This window comes from Dermacentor silvarum, chromosome 9, assembly GCF_013339745.2.
Source record: "Dermacentor silvarum isolate Dsil-2018 chromosome 9, BIME_Dsil_1.4, whole genome shotgun sequence".
Taxonomy (NCBI): domain Eukaryota; kingdom Metazoa; phylum Arthropoda; class Arachnida; order Ixodida; family Ixodidae; genus Dermacentor; species Dermacentor silvarum.
Genome location: NC_051162.1, coordinates 70,950,702 through 70,972,031, shown reverse-complemented (window position 1 = coordinate 70,972,031; position 21,330 = coordinate 70,950,702). Strand labels below are relative to the sequence as shown.

General features: G+C 44.6%; 1 long non-coding RNA gene across 2 annotated transcripts in view; it reads left to right on the top strand.

Annotated features, from left to right (window-relative positions):
• LOC125940357 (uncharacterized) overlaps positions 1-21,330 on the top strand; it is a 102,740-nt gene that overhangs the window by 51,130 nt on the left and 30,280 nt on the right. The window contains exon 3 of one of the 2 annotated variants that reach the window (XR_007463579.1): positions 11,453-11,466. The exons of the other annotated variant lie outside the window; for it this stretch is intronic. This is a non-coding gene — a long non-coding RNA (uncharacterized LOC125940357). Of the gene's footprint in view, positions 1-11,452; positions 11,467-21,330 lie in introns of those variants that run through there. 2 annotated transcript variants of the gene reach the window in all.

Below are 21,330 nucleotides of genomic sequence, written 5' to 3'. Positions count from 1 at the left end.
ACCGCCATTTTAATCATTCAAGCACATAACTAACTGTGACTACCACGTATTTCGTCACACGCTTTGAAAATGAATATCTCGAAGCAAGTGTCTCCTTGAAAATTCACCTTGCGAAAGCACGAGCTGCAATTTCTAAATTACAAAATGTACAGTGCAGTATCTACTGAGAACGTTATTAGCTGGACGCTTGCTGTCCGCTCCGCTCAGATTGGAATATGCTAGCAAATGCCACACAAACGCTTAGCGGGAACGCTAGTGCGCTTGCGCACAACGTTCATGCCGTCAGCGGAACGAAGATCGCATTCCTCGCTCCGCTACAAAGCCGACTGAGCGGAGCGTGACAGCCTGTCTACTAGGCCTCTTCGTCGTTTTGCAACCGAGTTGACAGCGTGTCGCTCGCGTCTCGGCAAGACGCGCTTATCAAATGGGAAATCTCCGCAGTTCCCTGCAGTATCTCAGAGCGTGAAAAGCAGCGCTCTGCTAAAACTGTCTATAAACAGAGAAGCTGTTAAGCCAGCCGTAATTTGTGGTGCGTAGCCGTCATAGCCATGACAACCCGGAGAAGGAGAAGGAGGAGACCGCGGGCATGCGCACGCGATCTCCTCTTCGCCAGATCGGGAAGAAGGCAGGGAGCTGGCCAGGAGAAAAAAAAACGGCGGAAGCTTGCTCTAGGCGGCGCCAAGCTCAAGACACAGCAAAGCTGGCCAATTGATATCGAGCGGCGAGACTCCAACGCGTTCGGCGTCGGCAAGCAGCACCGTTCCTGGCACTGTGCCAACCTTGGTCAGCATGCCTGCGTTTGTGGCATTCCATGAACGCTGTCACTCGTAGGCGCCAACGCGTCCAGCGCCAGTCACACGAAATGTCGCGAAAGGGAAGATACCTCCGAAAATGATCGCTCGAGAATACCTTCCTACATGCGTAGTTAAGATAAACGAAGTTAAGACCTAGCAGCAACCAAGTTCATACCCAGCAGTAGCAGCCAGTAAGCTTCGCTCTGCCTTAGCTTTGCGCGAACGAGTGCAAGCTTGCCTGATTTTTTAGTAATTTTTTAGTAAGACTAGCATGACACTAGCGTGCAATGACTAGCATACAATGACTAGCGACCTAACGCACACAAAACCCGTCGCACGTATACATGCGGGAAACGCCATAAATTTTCGGAGCCTGGTGGTCTTTATACTCGTTCACAATGCTGAACATTTGAAACAAAGGGCTCCATTGCATGTAGAGTAGTTCTTTTTCAGGTGACAGCTGAACGCCCCATGCATCAGGGCCGCGTGTTTATGCTTCTTATAATTATTACATTCACCTGTTTGGTAGATGTAGCGTATAACGCACAATTTTTGCGTGTATTGTTTGACAGGTGGGGATGGTTGTATTTGCATTACGTCCATTGCAGAGCACACCAAGCATACTCGCTGTCGAAATAAGCTCCTCATCGTGACCTCTAGTAACGATGATGAAGAAATAGAAGTTTTATGAAGATGTTGAATTAGCAATGAGAAAGGCGCAAACTCAGTATAGTGTTGCCACGGACGACTTCAATGGAATAGTGGGGAAAAGGCAGGTTGGTGAGCAAGCAATTGGCAACTATGGCATCAATTCTAATAATGCAAGAGAAGAGATATTAGTAGAATTCGCGGAAAAGAATAGGCTCCGAATAATGAATACCTTCTGCAGGAAGCGCCGCAACAGGAAGTGTACGTGGAAAAGCCCTAATGGAGAAACAAGGAATGAAATAGATTTCATACCCTCTGCCGATCCAAGCATAGTGCAAGATGTAGAAGTGTTAGGTGAGGCAAAGTGCTGTGACCATAGGTTAGTGAGGTCTAGGATGTTTCTCAATTTGAAGAGAGAAAGAGTGATATTAGTCAAGAGGAAACAGGCCAACTTAGAGGGAGTAAGGGTAAAAGCAGACCTATTCAGGCTGGTGCTCGCAAACAAATATGCAGCTTTAGAAAAGGAAGATAAGGACAACATAGAGGTAATGAATGAAACCGTAAGTAGGTTGATCTCAGAAGCAGCAATTGAAGTGGGAGGTAAGGCACCAAGGCAACCAGTAGGTAATCTCTCCCAAGAAACAAAGGACCTAATAAAGAAACGAGAAAATATTAAAATGTCCAACTCAAGAGATCAGATAGAATTCGCTGAACTGTCAAAACTGATCAACAAGAAAAAAGTAAGGGATATTCGAAATTATAACGTGGGAAAGATTGAGGAAGCCGTAAAATATGGACGCAGCTTTAAATCAGTAAGAAGAAAGCTTGGCATAGGACAAGGCAAGATGTATGCACTGAAAGATAAGCATGGTAATATCCTCAGCAATTTCGATGACATAGTAAAGCAACGGAAGAATTCTATACTGACCTGTACAGTGCCCAAAACAGCCAAGCTACTTTCATTCAACATAGTGATGAACCCAATACAGAGGCTCCTTCTATAACTAGCGATGAAGTTAGAAGGCCCTTGAAAGACATGACCAGGGGAAAAGCTGCTGGAGAAGATGGAATAACAGTAGATTTAATCAAAGATGGAGGAGATATCATGCTTGAAAAGCTTGCGGCCCTTTATACGCAATGCATCACAACTTCAAGTGTACCAGAGAGCTGGAAGAACGCCAACATTACCCTAATCCATAAGAAGGGATACGTTAAAGAATTGAAACATTATAGACCCATTCGTTTGCTTTCAGTATTGTATAAAGTATTCAGCAAGATAATTTCCAATAGAATCAGGGCAACACTTGACTTCAGCCAAACAAGAGAACAGGCTGGCTTCAGCAAGATATATTCTACGATGGATCATATTCATGTCATCAATCAGGTAATCGAGAAATCTGCGGAGTACAATCAACCTCTCTATATGGCTTTCGTAGATTATGAAAAGGCATTTGATTCAGTAGAGATACCAGCAGTCATAGAGGCATTGCATAATCAAGGAGTACAGGGCGCATACGTGAATATCTTAGCAAACATCTACAAGGATTCCACGGCTGCCTTGGTTCTCCACAAGAAAAGTAGAAAGTTACCTATCAAGAAAGGGGTCAGGCAAGGAGACACAATCTCTCCGATGCTTTTCACTGCATGCTTAGAAGAAGTATTCAAGCTCTTAGACTGGGAAGGCTTAGGAGTGAGGATCAACGGTGAATATCTCAGCAACCTTCGGTTTGCAGATGACATTGTCCTATTCAGCAACAATGGAGACGAATTACAACAAATGGTTGAGGACCTTAATCGAGAAAGTGTAAGAATTACGTTGAAGATGAATATGCAGAAGACAAAGACAATGTTCAATAGCCTGGCAAGGTAACAAGAATTCAGGAACGCCAGTCAGCCTCTAGAGTACGTAAAGGAGTACGTAAAGGAGTACGTACGTCAATTACTCACAGGGGACCCTGATCACGAGAAAGAAATTTACAGAAGAATAAAATTGGGTTGGAGTGCATACGGCAGGCATCGCCAAATCCTGACTGGGAGCTTACCACTGTCGTTGAAAAGTGTACAATCATTGCATTCTGCCGGTGCTAACATATGGGGTAGAATCTTGTAGGTTAACAAAGAAGCTCGAAAACAAGTTAAGGACCGCACAAAGAGCGATGGAACGAAAAATCCTAGGTCTAAGGTTAAGAATCAGGAAGAGAGCGGTGTGGGTCAGAGAACAAACTGGGATAGCCGATATTCTAGTTGACATTAAGCGGAAGAAATGGAGCTGGGTAGGCCATATAATGCGTAGGATGGATAACCGGTGCACCATTAGGGTTACAGAATGGATACCAAGAGAAGGGAAGCGCAGTCGAGGTCGGCAGAAAATCAGATGGGATGATGAAGTTAGGAAATTTGCAGGCGCAAGTTGGAATACGCTAGCGCAAGACAGGGGTAATTGGAGATCGCAGGGAGAGGCCTTCGTCCTGCAGTGGACATAAAATATAGGCTGATGATGATGAGGATGATGATGAAGTTGATATTTTGTACAATTTTATTGGACGACAATTTATGAATGCAAGGTATGACACCACACTTCTATTGTACCTATCATCAGTGGTTAATTTACGTCCATTTAAAACGAAAACCGACAGCACCATGCGTGTGGGCAACATATTAGGGATGCCAGCTGCCGAGCGACGTAAAATTTGGGTGCGGTAGCTGCCTTCAATCAGTGCATGACTTCAAAATGAACTCTATGATGCAATTTTACCATTCCCTATTCCACAAAATTGAAATATGTACGGAAGAAAAGGACATCATATTTTCATAGCGTGGTTCATACTACCGCAATACTTTATTGAGCATAAAAAAGCTTTTCAAAATTTTAAATTCTTTGTTATTCTCCGGAATGTTCGAGCTCGGAAACTTCGAGCTCCGCCATGCATGATGAGAAAAATAAATAATTGAGACGACGCTTTTGCCGCTCGCCACAATTGTCATAAAGACCCAAGCAGTCGCCAACGTATTAGAAAAACTTTACAGCCATCGTCAGGGTAGGTCTAGCCGTCAGGCACCTGTAAAGTCTAGCTTATGAAATGTTACAAAGAACTGTAGCAAACCATAATCCAGTACGCCCTTTTCGTTCTTGAATAGTATGTCTTTCTTGGTGAGTTACCACTAATTTTCACTGTTATCTGTTAGCGCTTCTTGCACCTTTTGCAAATGGTAGTGCCGATGGTAGTGCATTCTAAAAATGTGACAAAGGTGATGATGATGACCGTAAAGTCAACGGAGTAGTATACACATCATGTGGGTAGTCTTTCGTAATAAGTCCAACAAGACCTGTGGTTAACGAGGAAGAGATCGTCGATGTCAAGTACCGGCAAATCCGTCTGGAAAAACCTGCCTAGTACTCTTAGCCGATTGCCACCTTCCAAAATAATAGCCCTTAGTAGCGTAGGTCCTTGTGCGCTTTGCCGTATAAAAACAAGCGTAGTCTTGCACATTCACACGCCCTCAATGAAGAGGCCAAAGATGTTATTCCAGCTACATGACATATTTTGATGCTTCGTTCTTCGCCCTCGTTGGTGCGACTTCCTTCAGCTGTTTCAAATGTCCTTCTGTCACTGGAGTGGCCTCTTTTTGTACAGCTGCTTGGGCAGAAGAAAAACACACCCTTCTGGTCCGATTGAGTTAGCTTAAAGTTCGCGCCTCTGAGCCCAACTGGCTGTAGATGTACCGTCTTGCACAGCCTGACTTTCTTGGGTAGGCTTTCAACTGCGGGTTAAGTATCAACTCCTCCGTATCAACTCCTTCTTTTTCTAATTTATATTAATGACTTGCCTGATTCTGGTCTTCTAATATAAGGATTTTTGCAGACGACTGCGTTCTGTATCGCGTAATTTCTAATGAGTCTCACTCCTCCGTTCTTCAATGTGACCTAAATAAAGTTTCTTATTGGTGTGATACATGGCTTATGAAACTAAACGTTAACAAATGTAAAGCAATGAGGGTGTCTCGAAAAATTAACCAGTCCATTTCTAAGGGCTATGAACTTAACGGTTGCCCTCTTCATTTCGTCGACAGCTACAAGTATCTGGGCGTCCATATCACTAATAACCTGTCATGGCAGAAACATATCCACCATGCTATTAACAAAGCTAACAGTACCCTTGGTTTTCTTCAGCGGAATTTCCGCCTCACTCCCGTTTCATTGAAACTAGTACTATATAAAACACTCGTGCGTTCTAAAACTAGAGTACGCTTCACCCATATGGGACCCGTACCCTAGCTCATTAACGCAGGCCTTAGAATCGGTTCAAAACCGCTCAGCTAGTTTCATTCTCTCTAACTACTGTCGCTTATCCCGCGTTTCTCGCATGAAGCAACATCATGACCTAGCTCTCCTTTCTACTAGACGTCGAATTTCACGCTTATGCCTGTTTCATAAAATATACTGCACTAATAATGACCTAAAATGACACTTCTTTCGCCTCCGAACCATTTGACATCCCGTATTGATCATCAAATGCAGGTTGGGGTGCCTCAGTGTAAAAGAAATGCATACCTTGAAGCCTTCATCCCGAAAACAAGTCAAGACTTGAATCGCCTTCCCGCCTCCATCGTCACTATCACAGATCATGATGTGTTCAAGTCGGCTATCTGTGACCATGTGCTGCATCTTTAGCCATTTTTTTCTTTTTCTTTGCCACTCCTCTCTGTAATGCCTGTACGGCTGTGAGAGTAAATAAATGAAATGAAATGAATTGAAAAGTGTTACAAATCATATCCTTGAGTTTTTCTCGGCAGCTGTTGTCTCAATAAGCCGTCATATCAAGTTTTGAATACGTCAAAAACTAGGGTCCATGCTTCAGGACCTGCTACACGTCATGAAGGACGCTACTACCGCCAAGAGGCGCAACCGCTTGCCCTGTTAAGCTGTTGATTGGTTTGGTCATAGGCAACCATGTGAACATGCAGCGAAGATACAACTCAGCCCTCCTAAAAAATTAGGAAGTCTTTTGACATGCGGGCGACGGATACTACGTTGGTTATCTCCCCATGCATTTTATTATAAGATGATGTGATTGATTCCTTGTAATTTAAAGCGAGTGTCACACTAACATTGCCTTTTGCATTTGTCGTTGTTGTTGTTGTGCGAGCAACTTGTTTGGAGAAATTACTTTTTCCGCATTTATTATGCGATTATATATTTCAGCGCGATCAACTAAACTGGATAGTTGTATAGAGTGCTCTGGCATATCGAGTTTTCTCTTTAGCGGATTGTGCGCGAAATGACGCTTTTTTCTTAACAAAAGAACAATTCGCCAAGCTGATCATCTGTAACGGTTCGATTTTCCCCCAACACGACGCACTCTTTGTATGCATGGTTCTGTAAAAAACAAAAAAAGCTATGCCGAAGGCGGGGACTGTAATCCTCTGCGCTACACCTTTGCAATATTGTTTGTAGTTCTTTTACATTTATTTTAAAGGAATTTATTACTGTATCGGGAGCCAAATGTTCCTAAATTGAAACGCTTGTGCCTTTTGATTTGTTCCTTGAACATTTTACCCTACAGACGTACGAATACTGTTCGTTTTCTTGCTACACTGACCTCTCATCTTCATTTGTCCTACTGGAAGAGGACGGTGCACCCTGCAACGACGGAAGATCCCTCAAAGGTAATCATTGCATTCATCTGACGTCCCATCTCCCTCGCAAACTTTTTTAGCCTAAGCGCAAAGCAAGAGAAATTTCTGGTATTGCTACTTTTGTCATGCACCGTGATGATGAACAAAGCATAGGCCATTTCAAGATAACGCTCTTTGAGTCTTTGTGTAAATAGGTGCGCCAGGCTGACTCCTACCACTCACTTTTTTACTCAAATGTCTTCACCTAGTAACTTTATAATTACGTTTATTTCTTGTTACAACTTTATTTGCGTAAAGATGATCTGCCACACAAGGGCAAATGGATATGTGAAAAAAATTAGGTCGAGCTATGTACAAGGATCGAGCGCAGATTACCTAGACTTTCGCCAAAATTAAAATTTACAGGCATGTTCCACTGCGTGAACGCGGGTTACGGGCAAGCGAATGGATGCCACCAACAATAAGAGATCACCGCGGCGTCGAAGCACAGCCCGAAGAGGCGCGAACGCGGTGATCATCTTCTCCGTCTTCAGGCGCCTTCCTCTTCCGGCGCTCGCTTCCCTACACCCGTTTAGCCGGAAAACACAGCAAGGCAAATATAAAGCGCTTACCGCGAACTCAAACCCTTAGGGGAGCACGGATGTAATAATTGCTGCGATTGAAATAAGTTTGAATGGACACCTCAGAGACCAGCTGATAAGATATGTTTGAACTGTACCTGCATGATGCGTCTCCTGCGCACAAAGTAGCTAATCTTGATAAACGAAAATATGAAAGCGCCCAACCCTCACTGTTCTAGGTAGGGGACAGCGCGGCATTAAATGCAGCAAACAAAAGCGAAATTATTGTACCCCATGTTGCGTACATTTAGAATGCAGCTTTCTAAGATAACATGGAGGGTACCAAATTGCGTTACAACAAGCCACTGAGAAGGCGGATCTCGTGAAGAATAATAAAGCCGAAATACTGGCATAGTTTACACGTTTTTATCAAATGGTACAAAAAAAAGTGAAGGTGCAATTTCTAGGGTACCATTTCGCCATACGCCATCTATTGTCAACGATGATGCCGAAGCTGTAAGAATCAAAACCAGTTAAAATGCATGTATGGAAGTTCTTGTGATAAATTTTAATGGAAGGATATTCTTCGTCGAAAATATGTAACTAGGGGTCGTTGAGAGTTCATCAAACAATTTGTTTTGATCTGGAAAAATTATAGTGTATGAAAAGCGGACAAAGAAATAGCGTCCTCATGATAGTAATAAAAAGTGGTAGAAGAACGTCACTGGAGCCACATTCGCTCAAGAAAACGTATTCTTCAGGCCAGCAACTCCTTTCCTTAGCACTAATTTTATGTATGTGCGTGTAGATTCCTCTCGCCTCCTATCAGTGGCTGGAGCAGGAGAATAACCCGGCGTTCGAAGCAGCATATCTGAAGTCAAGGTGCACAGAAAAATATAAAGCGATGTTCATCATTATGTCAAGTATCAGTAAACCTTTTAAGCTGCCCACTATTTCAGGTATGTGTACTGACTCATATGGTGCAGTACGTAATTTTGTACGTACTATGAAATAATCCGCTTCCACGCATCGGTTATGTCAATAATTTGTAACCATTTTTTAGGAACAGAGCTAATATTTTTCTAGCTCAGGAGGAAATGGCGGGTTGTAGGTTGGGCATTTTTGATTTAACGGCTGCGAACTTAATGAGACGTAGACGAAGAAGGAGACACACATAATGTTCGACTCGTCCAGCTTACCTGTTTACTCGAGGAGATGGCATAATGAACTGGCCCAAGATAATATCTGTCTCACGGGGCTCAAGCGGTTTGTACATAAACCCCATATATGGCCTGATGATGAATACTTTATCAGATAAGAGTCGCACCTTCAGTAGTGTTGAGCAGCGCTGGTTGTGCAGACTACGCTGACTCGATAGATATCGCCAACTTTGGATATAATGTAAGCCGTTTTGGGTTACATCAAGATATTGCAGTTTATTTTTAAGCGACACGAATACTCAGGACGCTCATAATCAGCTAATGAGGCACCAAAAGGAGAAACGTTTTGGATGCACAAGGAGAAAGAAACGTTCGGCTGCTGCAGTCTAATGAAGTAGAAAGAATACAACCTTGAGTAAAATGACACACGTATTTCTTCGATAATTCAGCAAGGAAGTCGGCATCATTTTGATTCGGGCTCGTGTTACACTTATCGCACTTTATTGAGTGAGAAAGCATCCTCCATTACTGCCAGCACTCAGTCGCTTGGTTGATAAGATTACGCGGGTAACGCATGAACAATTGTTGCATGCAAAATTATGGGATGTCTTTTCGTCACTTCAGAGAACACTGATACATTTCATGAACACGTCTGTTGGGTCAAGCCAACAGCTTGAACTAACCGATTTGCGACATCTACAAAACACACACAACTTATATAGACGCAGCCGCTGAGCATGCTGACTATCTGCAGAAACATTGCCCTTACACGGCATTGCCGTAGATTTCGCAGAACATCTGCATTCTGGTGAACCCATTTTCATACATTGTATTCTCATATAAAACATGCAATGGAGTCGGCTGTTCATCTTGAACGAGTGCCAAGTCAGAGTACTGAATCAATCCTAGTAGTCCAACAATTTTATTGTCAAGGCAGGCAGCACCAAGCATTTTTTTCTCAGGAAATTATCAATTTTCGATGTGGCTACGACAGTATCAAACTAAATGAAATATTTACAAACCCAGGAATATTTTCAAGAAGATGCTGCCAAAATGATGAAACATTCAGCACCTGAATATTTGGGCAGAAAGCTAAAAGCGCATTGCTCTATTAGCAATACTTTGTGCACAGTAAACATCACTTGGCTTCACGTAGTGGGTGTAACTGCACTCTTTCCCTTAGACTAATCCTGAATAGATTGTTGATTCAGTCAATTTAAGTCTAAGTGTTCTGCATACATTGAACAATTATTAATGAATAGGGGCAAGTTATAGCATGGCAACAGCCGTTTTTTCAGACTTGTTGCATGCTGAAGCTTAGTAGTGCTATGCCATTGCTTTCTGGAGCCAGGCACAGTGTTCTCAAAACTGTGCCGTACCTGGCATGTATCCCAAAATTTCGGGTCTCTACCGAGCTCGGCCTTGTTTGGCCTTGTAGCGCTTCAAGCGAAATGAAGCGTGGTGAAGATCTTCGTTATTGTGAAGATACCAGCCGCACACAGATGATTTACTAGAGAAAGATTTGAGTGTCATGTATTCCACTCCAATTGTTTCAGACATATGCAGCGATCAAGAAGGACAGAATAGATCGTCTGTTCTTTATTATCATGCCTAAATGTGTGATACAAGCACCGCTGATACCGATACAAGCCATTGAGCACTACATGTTGTACACACCCCTATTCAGTTCATCTCAATGTTGATTCTCGGAAACATTACATTGTACACTGCTCAAATTCATGCTAATAAATGCAGCGGGAATGACAATATGCACGTGCTGGTCAATTTGTTTTCAGACAGGCGTACTACAACAAAGCGATAAGCTTTTCTAGCTGTATCGTATACCCACAGGTAATAGTCGAGTGCCATTTACATGTGTCATCATGTTGTCACATAGAACAAGAAAATTGTGTGGCATTATTCAAGCAAACTTTGGGATAGTCAATATTCAGTCCGACATTCAAATATTTTTCTATCGTAATTCAGGTGAACTTCTCTTCTGTATAGCTGGTTTGAATATGTGGGTTTTTTTACGACGCACACGTAAGAAAAAAAGGAAGCAGTGATGAGTTCCTGCGAGCATACAAATTGCAATCCTCTTTGCACTAAAAACATTTTGCGCCTAGCGGAAGTCTTAGTTGAAGCTGTCAACCATACCCAAATAGAAATTGGAAAGGTAAACAAGTGAATTTTAGGCTTTTGCTGAAAAAAAAAATATTTTGGGCTCTAAGAAGTGAGGTATCAACAAAGCCAATAGAATTTCGGAAAATCAAACTGCACATTTCATACTTCGTATTTTTCTTACCTGCTAGAAAAGCCTCAAACCTCACGCACGTGCACAAGGTTCAATTTGATCATAATTTACCGGAAATTCGGCCTCAAGCAGCGCTACTTCACACAGTCATGTAAGCTGCCATCTGTTAATAATGCTCAGAATTTTATGCTCAGAATAATGTTCAGAAAAGAATAATACTGCTGGCATGAGAAATGGTGCAAACTCGAATAAGGGCACCATGGCAATCCGAAAGAAATTTCTCATTGCAGCAGGAGTGCCATGGCACGAATAAATAATATTTAAATGACAAATGACTCGGCTCTTTAATGAGGCAAGCAATATAATATCATACACAAATCAACTTTTTGTTCTTTCCAGAAATGCCGGAACGGGACTTGCGTGGAAGAGGTACTGCCACCAACGGAAAAAAAATGACAGCAGATCCACGAGGTGAATGATGATGAGTGGGCGAAGCTCCGGAGGGAATCATCGGATCTCCCGCTTAAGGGGACGCTAGCACAAACGCGTTAGAAACGTGCAGTATTCTCTAGTAAGGGGGAGCGGCCACAGCGTCTTACGCAGCCATTTACACATGCCGGAACGTGCACCGCGTTTGCCGACGCCATCACATGACTGCTGAGAGAGTATACCCCCCGTATTCATAAACGCTCCTCGACTTGAACTTGACTTGCCACCGCTTTGGGCAGCGCGTTCGAAACGCGTTGAAGGTAAGTGGAGAGGCCACAGCGTCTTACACCAGCTTCTTACACGGGCCGTAACGCGCTAGCACAAACGCGTTAGAAACGCGCTAGAAACGCGGCCTTTCGTTAATGTTGGGTATTTATAGCCATTGTGTTGCGTTTGTCCATGTCCGCTTCGTGGTGTAGTGGGCTAACGCCGCGCGCTCGGAAGCGAGGGGACCCTGGTTCGATTCCGCGCTTCGGACACAACTTCGGAATTTTTTTTCTCATTTTAACACGAAAGTGTTTTATGCCGGGGTCCACCAAGACTTCATTGACGTATTTCCGTCACGGAAATACGTCATACGGAAATACGGAATGACGTTCTTACAATGTACACGAACATAATACAAAGAAAGAAACCAGAAGAAAATGTTCCACAAACATGCAAAATTTGGAAATCGAACCCACGACCTCTCGGTCCGCGACGATAGATCGCCGAGCGTTTAACCCATTGCGCCACAAACGCATTTGCAGAGAGCTAAACAGACGCGCCTTATATATCTAACACTCCTCCGTGTACCCGCGCTCTTGCTCAGGGCGGTGCCGCCGCCTACGAGCAGAAAAGAGAAGTACTGCATTATGACACTAACGCGCACCGACAGTGAACGCTTCGGTGGTCTCAACACTACGACGCCTCGATGCCAGCATTCGAAGGGACGCTGGCATCAAGAAGCACTACCAACGCCAGGTGGCGTTCACCGTACTCAGCACAGCGGAGCGTGGCCTCCGCAATTAGCTCTGAAAATGTTTCTGAAGTTGATCGCGGAGGCTGCAATTACGACGCGCTGTACGCGCTGATTTGACTCGGTGACGATTCAGTTACGTGCTTTGTCTTGCGCGTTGTATTAGTGTGTCAGTTACGTGCTTCGTCTTTCGCGTTGTGCTAGCGTGTGCAGCGTAGTGCAGCTTCCATATGCACGACGGTTGCTCATGGTCATTGACGTTGGTAGTCGTGATGGAGGAGACGTGCCACCAGGCGTCAGCGTGGGTGCATCAACGCCTAAGGGCGCTTTAGCCACAAAACACCAATAGACATTATATATCAATGTGCAATAAACATTACACTACTTCTGTGAAGACACGTTTCACTTTCGTGTTCTATACCGATTCCTATATAAGAGGGATCAACCACATTTTTTATTTCTGAGACTGGTTACACACTACTACTACTACTACGACGGGGACGGAACGGGTGCCGCCATAAGGGGCTTCGCCCCTAAAAAATCAGAAGAGCAGGCCGTTGACTAACCACTCATCTAGCATTAAATGTTAACACGAAAGTGTTTTATGCCGGGGTCCACCAAGACTTCACTGACGTATTTCCGTCACGGAAATACGTCATACGGAAATACGGAATGACGTTCTTACAATGTACACGAACATAACACAAAGAAAGAAACCAGAAAAAAAAGTTCCACAAACATGCAAAATTTGGGAATCGAACCCACGACCTCTCGGTCCGCGACAATAGATCGCCGAGCGTTTAACCCATTGCGCCACAAACGCATTTGCAGAGAGATACACAGACGCGCCTTATATATCTAACACTCCTCCGTGTACCCGCGCTCTTGCTCGGGGCGGGGCCGCCGCCTACGAGCAGAAAAGAGAAGTACTGCATTATGACACTAACGCGCACCGACAGTGAACGCTTCGGTGGTCTCAGCACTACGACGCCTCGATGCCAGCATTCGAAGGGACGCTGGCATCAAGAAGCACTACCAACGCCTACCTAGGTGGCGTTCACCGTACTCAGCACAGCGGAGCGTGGCCTCCGCAATTAGCTCTGAAAATGTTTCTGAAGTTGATCGCGGAGGCTGCAATTACGACGCGCTGTACGCGCTGATTTGACTCGGTGACGATTCAGTTACGTGCTTTGTCTTGCGCGTTGTATTAGTGTGTCAGTTACGTGCTTCGTCTTTCGCGTTGTGCTAGCGTGTGCAGCGTAGTGCAGCTTCCATATGCACGACGGTTGCTCATGGTCATCGACGTTGGTAGTCGTGATGGAGGAGACGTGCCACCAGGCGTCAGCGTGGGTGCATCAACGCCTAAGGGCGCTTTAGCCACAAAACACCAATAGACATTATATATCAATGTGCAATAAACATTACACTACTTCTGTGAAGACACGTTTCACTTTCGTGTTCTATACCGATTCCTATATAAGAGGGATCAACCACATTTTTTTGGATGCTTGCCGTTTTGTGGAGCACTAACACGATTGTGCTGCGCGTTATGTGTAGTATTACATAACGTGTAGTACTAATCAATAAAAAATGAATGAAAATGAATATTACGCAAATTTGTGCAACAAAAACACCTTATAGCACTCATTTTGAGTGCTGCTTTGCTTACTAGTGTATCGAAATTCCGCCTATACACAATCGGATCTTTGTTTTATACAAAGCGCAACAATAAATGTTTCTCAATTTGACTCAGAATGAATATTTATTGAGTTATCATTTTTAGAACAATATCTGGCCGATCTGGCTGCATATTCCCTGTCCACAAAAGAAACGTAGAGCAACATCCCGTTCTTGTTCGCATCTTCTTCGCCTAACAGAATGCAGTACAATTTGTACGGGGTCTTTTATTGAAATCAGACCTCGGGATCCGGAAACTACATCATCTGGCGATTCGGGATAATTATATGTATCCTGTAAGCCTTGTCAAATTTTTACTGATGGTGTGTGGTGTTTTATGGCGCAAGGGCCAGTTATGGCCAAAGAGCGCCATGCCAGTGTTTGTGAGTGTGCAGTGGAGCGATGAATTCTGAGAAGTAGATGAAGTGTGGCTGTAAAGGGGCCTAAAAATAATCGCTGTAAAATGCGTAAAATATACATGCACTAAAATCATGGCAATGACTAATGAGGTGTCCTATGAAATGAAGAATGCACTGACAAAGAATGACACGATATTTAAAATATTTAAGATGTAGTAGTTGGAAAGAAGCACTACTGCCTGAACAGAGCCCTTGAATCACAAGGGCCTGGAGGCATGTGCTTATACAAAACTACCATCACAGCGGCATCCTCTGGAGAGAGGATGCGCTATGAATTTGTTGGGCTTACAACATGCAGTACCACGTCATTTAAGAAAGCGAGGACTGCTTTAGTGCTAAACAGTGGTTCCTCACCAAGAAACATACTGGGATGCAGAGGGACATGATAGCGGTAAGCTAAAGGGAAATTTTTTTTTTCTATCTGCTTCGGCATCCCGACACTCCAGGAGAACGTGGAGGACGGTTAGCCTCTTACCACATCTACCACAGGTTGGTGGGTTATCCCCGGTTAACAAAAAACTATGGGTGCCAAATGTATGACCTATTCTGAGACGACAGAATAGGACATCAGTTCGTCGTGTTTTCGTTACGGGGGGCCAGAAACCTAACTGTGGCTTAATCAAGTGAAGCTTATTATTTGTTTGTGCATCCCACAGACGTTACCAATGGCTTCGCAATTTCTTACGGAAGAAATGTTTCAAATCTGTTGCAGAAACAGCAGCTGTAGGATTAGTAGCGTGCGATGTTATTGACGTAGCCATTCGGTCAGCTAGCACATTACCCTCAATGCTTCTATGGCCAGGCACCCAGCATATAATGATATGCTGGTTAGAAACATATGCTCTACACAGTACGGAATAGAGCTCAATGAGTGTAGGATTTTTCTGTTTACAGGGTGACTTTAAAGCGTTTACGACACTTAGAGAGTCTGTAAATATGATTGATTTTTGAAGTTTAGATTTCCTTATATGCCTCACAGCTGACAATAAAGCATAGGCCTCAGCCGTAAAGATACTTGCTTCCGGGTGGAGTACACCGGATTCCGAGAAGGATGGGCCGACGGCTGCATACGACACCCCGTCACGTGACTTAGAAGCGTCTGTATAAAACTCTGTGCATGTGTACTTGGACTGGAGTTCAAGGAAATGCATTTTGATATGTGCCTCTGGTGCGTGCTTAGTGACCTCCACGAATGATGTGTCACACTCTATGAGCTGCCACTGCCACGGCGGTAACAGTTTCGCTGGAGCCATAAGACAGTGTTCAAGCAACGGAACACCCATTTCCTCACTAAGATTCCGCACACGCAAAGAGAACGGTTTTCGCGATGCCGGTCGATTTTGAAAGAGTGTGGCAGTGGTCATGTCGTTTATGGTTGAATAAGAGGGATGTTCAATGTTCGCGTGTACTCTAAGAAAATATGTAAAACTATTGTATGAACGCTGCAGATGAAGTGACCACTGATTCGACTCTACGTAGAGGCTGTGGATCGGACTTGTTCGGAAAGCACCGGTCGCGAGGCGGATGACCAGATGGTGAACGGGGTCTAGAATTTTTAATGCACTTGGCGTTGCGGAATTATACATTATAGCCCCGTAATCAAGGCGTGATCGGACAAGACTGTTGTAGAAGTTCAGTAGGCATTTTCGGTCACTACCCCATGTTGCGCGCGACAAAATTTTTAAAAGGTTCATCGTCTTCAGACACCTTGCCTTCAAATATTTAAGGTGGGGGATAAAGGTCAGCTTTGAGTCTAGAATTATTCCCAGGAATTTATGTTCACTGCTCACGGATAGTTCCTCTTGATTAATCGTGAGATTTGGCACTGGTGTCATGCCTCTTTTGTTTGAGAAAAGTATGCACGTACTTTTCTTTGCATTTATTTTAAATCCATTTACATCAGCCCATTTAGACAGTTTGTTTAATCCAAGCTGTACCTGCCGTTCGCAGATAGCAATGTTGCATGATTTGAAACCTATCTGTACATCATCGACATACACAGAATAAAACATGCTGCGTGGAATAACTGTATACAGGGAGTTCATTTTTACAATAAAGAGCGTGCAACTAAGCACACCCCCTTGTGGCACGCCAGCCTCCTGGGTGAATGTTCTAGATAAAACATTGCCCACTCTTACGCGAAACGTCCGGTTAGACAAGTAGCTTTCGACTGTGTTTAACATATTTCCACGGACCCCCATCGCGGAAAGATCTCGCAGAATCCCAAAGCGCCATGTCGTGTCGTACGCTTTCTCTAGATCTAGAAAGACCGAAAGTAAAAACTGTTTATGTATAAACGCATCTCTGATGTTTGCCTCGATGCGAACAAGGTGGTATATTGTTGACCTACCTTCTCGGAAGCCACACTGGAAGGGGTCTAGTATTTTGTCATTTTCTAGGAAACAGATTAGGCGCCGGTTTATCATTTTTTCATACAACTTGCACAGGCAGCTTGTTAGCGCTATTGGCCTGTAGCTGCTAGCTAAAGACGGGTCCTTGCCTTGTTTAAGAATCGGGATGACTATGGCTTCTTTCCACAAGGAAGGAATATATCCAGCCGCCCACATGGCATTAAAGAGAGAGAGGAGTGTTGTCAGTGTTTCGGGGTGTAAGTAGCTAATCATTTCGTAGATGATACGGTCGCCACCTGGCGCTGAGTTGTTGCAACAAGCGAGAGATGCTTTAAGTTCGGCTAAGCTGAATGGTCGGTTGTAAGCCTCATTTGATGAACCTTTGCGATTAAGGGGCTGCCGCTCTTCGCGTTCTTTGAACTTCAGGAAAGATTGTGTATAGTGCGATTCACTCGATACATATTCGAAGTGTTTGCCTAGAGTATCCGCCTGGTCTTCCAGGCTATCACCTTGGCTATTTACTAAGGGTAGGGGATATAACTCCCGACCTATTAATTTATTTACCCTATTCCAGACTTTCGTTTCATCTGTATACGAGTTTATGCTGGAGATGTACTTTTCCCAGCTCTCTCTTTTAGCACGTCTGCGCGTTCTCCTGCCCTGCGACTTTGCTTGTTTAAAATTAATCAAGTTTTCGGCTGTTGGGGAGTTGCGAAACAATCCCCAGGCCTTGTTTTGCTTTTTACGTGCTTTTTGGCATTCCTCGTTCCACCAAGGCAGGCGACACTTATTAGCTAGTCCATTAGTTTGTTGTATGCACCTTTCTGCAGCGTCAGTGATAAAACGTGTTATATACGCCACAGCATCGTCTATGTTAAGAGACGCAATGTCATCCCGGCCTAAATATGTTATTTCTTTAAAAAGTTGCCAGTTAGCAGAGTTAACCTTCCATCGGGGAACATGTGGCGAGCAACCATCTTGTTTTGTTAAGCTTAGTATAATTGGAAAGTGGTCGCTCCCAAAGGGGTTCTTCAGAACGGACCACTGCAGGTACGGAATTAGTGTACTCGACACGATACTCAAATCTATGGAGGAGTATGAATTATGCGCCACGCTGTAGTACGTTGGCTCTTATTAAGTAAACATGCTCCCGAGGAAAAAAGGAAGTTTTCAATTAGGCGACCTCTTCCATCACAACGCGTGTCTCCCCACAAGGTGTTATGTGCATTGAAATCTCCGAGAACTATGTATGGCTCCGGAAGCTCATTTATGTAGTTTTGAAATTCCGTTTTATTAAGTGGATAGCTGGGAGGGATGTATATGGAACTAATAGTGATTAGCTTGTCAAACAACACCCCTCGGACAGCAACTGCCTCTAGGGGCGTACGAAGTTTTAATTCCCGGCAGGCAATACCTCTATCGACTACAATAGCCACACCACCGGAAGACACGACTGTGTCATCGCGGTCTTTACGAAAAATGGCGTATTGCCGGAGAAAGTTCGATTGTGTAGGTTTAAGGTGTGTCTCTTGAACACACAGCACCTTAGGATTAAACCTGTGTAGGATTTCTTTGACGTCATCGAGGTTGTGTAGGAGTCCTCTGACGTTCCATTGTATTATTTGTGTATTCATGTTGGAAGTGTTTTTTTGTGCTGTGTGTTTAAAAAAGAGACTAATTTAACTTACAGAGCCCTTGTCGGGCCCTGTGATGCGGGCTTTTTCTTTTTTGGAGCGATCGCGAGATTCTCGCGGCTCCTTTGGCGCTTGCGGCGCTGTCTGGCAGGTTGTTGTGTCCATCGCCTCTTGCGAGGCGCTGGACACGCGCTCTTGCGAGCGGTTGTTTTGACGGGAAGGCCTCGTTTCGAGGGACGAGGCCCTTGAGGCCACCAGCCCGGAGGTCGATGGCCCCTTCTTGTGAGTTGGCGGAGCAGCGCGAGCTGCAGCCGCCGGGGGGGCGGATGGCGTCACTGCCGGCTCACTGTGTGTGGGCCGGACAGCCGCCGGAAGCCGTTGCGACGCTGCCCCCTGACGCGCCACTTCGGCAAAAGTTTTCTTTGGCAGGTAGGATACCCGCCTGCGTGCCTCCTTGAACGTTAGATTTTCCTTTACTTTAATTGTTACAATTTCTTTTTCTTTTTTCCAGGATGGGCACGACCGCGAGTATGCGGCGTGCTCCCCATCACAGTTCACACAGTGGAGAGAGTTTTCGCATGATTCAGAGAGATGCTCAGTGGCACTGCATTTCGCACAAGTCTGACGGCCTCGGCAGTTCTGCGAACTGTGGCCGAATCTTTGGCATTTGAAGCATTGAAGAGGGTTTGGCACGTATGGCCTGACACGTAATTTAATGTATCCGGCTTCAATGGTCTCGGGTAGAACACTAGAACCAAAAGTAAGGATTATATGTTTTGTCTTTAGCTCCTTGCCATCGCGCCTCATCTTGATTCGTTTTACAGTCAAAACATTTTGCTCTTTGAATCCTTCCAAAAGATCATCTTCGGTGAGCTCCAACAGGTCGTCATCAGAAATAACACCGCGGGTGGTGTTCATTGTGCGGTGCGGGGTCACAGTCACAGGAAAGTCTCCAAACGACACTAGATTCTGTAGTTTATCATGTTGTTTCTTATCGCGGAGTTCCAGGAGGAGGTCACCGCTAGCCATCCTTGTCGCCTTGTAACCTGGTCCTATAGTCTCTGTCAGAGTCTTTGCAACGATAAAGGGTGAGATCACTCTCACGGTCTTTTCAGTTTTCTCACTGTGTACCACGTGGTAGCGTGGAAAGTTTTCAACTTGTCGGCCAAAAAATTTAAAAACTTCTTCGGTGCGCCCCCTCTTTTGGGGGCGATCAGAAAGCGCGGGAAAAGAATTAGCCATAAAATATTCATGTTTCGGCAGAAACGCCAGCCACCCACCATGGAGTCCTACTAGGGGACGCTGCAGTGCCTGTAAACATAGGCCCTGCAGGCGCCAGCCGTACGTCACCACTATAACCGATTATGAAATAACCTAGGCAGGCTACTCACACAGGGTTAACCCTCGCTGCCAAGAAGATCGGAAGGAATATAGAAGAGAGGAGAAGACAGGAAAGATTAAAAGTAAGAGAGAAAGACGAAGGTTGGAGAGGTGGATAGGAAAAGGCAACTACCGATTTCTCCCGGATGGGTCAGTCCGGGAGTGCCGTCTACGTGAAGCCGAGGCCAAAGGGGTGTGTTGCCTCCGCCGAGGGGCCATAAAGGTCCAAGCACTCAACATCGGCTCAACCCCCAGGATCCCCTTTTCCCCGGACACGGCTAAGCCACGCACGGTTAAACGTCGGAGGGTCCAACCCTCGTGTGCTCGGGTCCGTGGTGTCGCAGCACATCAAACGCCTGCTGACGCAGACGCCCCTGCGGGGGAAATTTTTACTACCCATGCATAAAAAAAACGCCGGCGCGGTAGCTTAATTAGCGGCTAGAGTGACTGCACCGTTGCGCATCTAAACACAAGATCGCGAGTTAAATCCCGGCCGCAGAATTCGATGGCGGTGAAACGGAAACACACTCGTGTGCTGATATTTAGGTGCACGTTAAGAAGCCCGGGCTGGTAAAAACTAAACTGAATGTCTCATAATCATGTTGTGGTTTTCACACGTAAAACCGTAGAATTTCACAAATACAAAGAAAAGAAGGTACCTATATCTTTCAGCTTTTTTTAGGGGTGTAAACAAAATGAAGTTGTTCTCGAGTCTGATTTCCCAGAAAAGTAGGTTAACCGTTAACAGGTCAACATTGCCGCTCCTATCTGTATTGCTGTTCCTAACGTTCCTAAGGCGCTTAATACGTAAACCAATATATATCCGCCTATGTATATATCCATCACCCGTACTCCGCGGTGGTACGTGCCATTGCACTTGTACGCTTTCTGCACTTTGATCAGGGACGGCCCACATTGTTGGTTTATGTAATCAATGACGATCCACCACATCCTATCCATATGCAGCTTCGCAGTAAAAAAATTGTTGGCTCTCTCATAATCGAGAGTATATGTAAGACTGAAACGGCGACTATATGGCGTCTTTTACTGCCTGTGGTGCCGCCGTCTTCAACCACTTTTCTTCTAGCGACAGTGCAGCGCGCTCAGCGTCTGTCGCTACTTTTTCTTCGTTAAGATCTTTAGGAAGCTTTCACAGGAAGGCATGAATGACGGCTGCTATCTCGCTGCATTTCTATATACATGCATCATGTCTGACACCTTTCAGCGGTAGCAATATAATGATTTCTAGGCATTATAAGACAATACTTTCGAAAGCTTTTTTTTAAAGGTAAGTATTTTTGAAGCAGTCGCTGGCAAATATTCCGCTGAGAACTGTGCTTCTTACTATCTTCTTCGATCACGCTTTGTG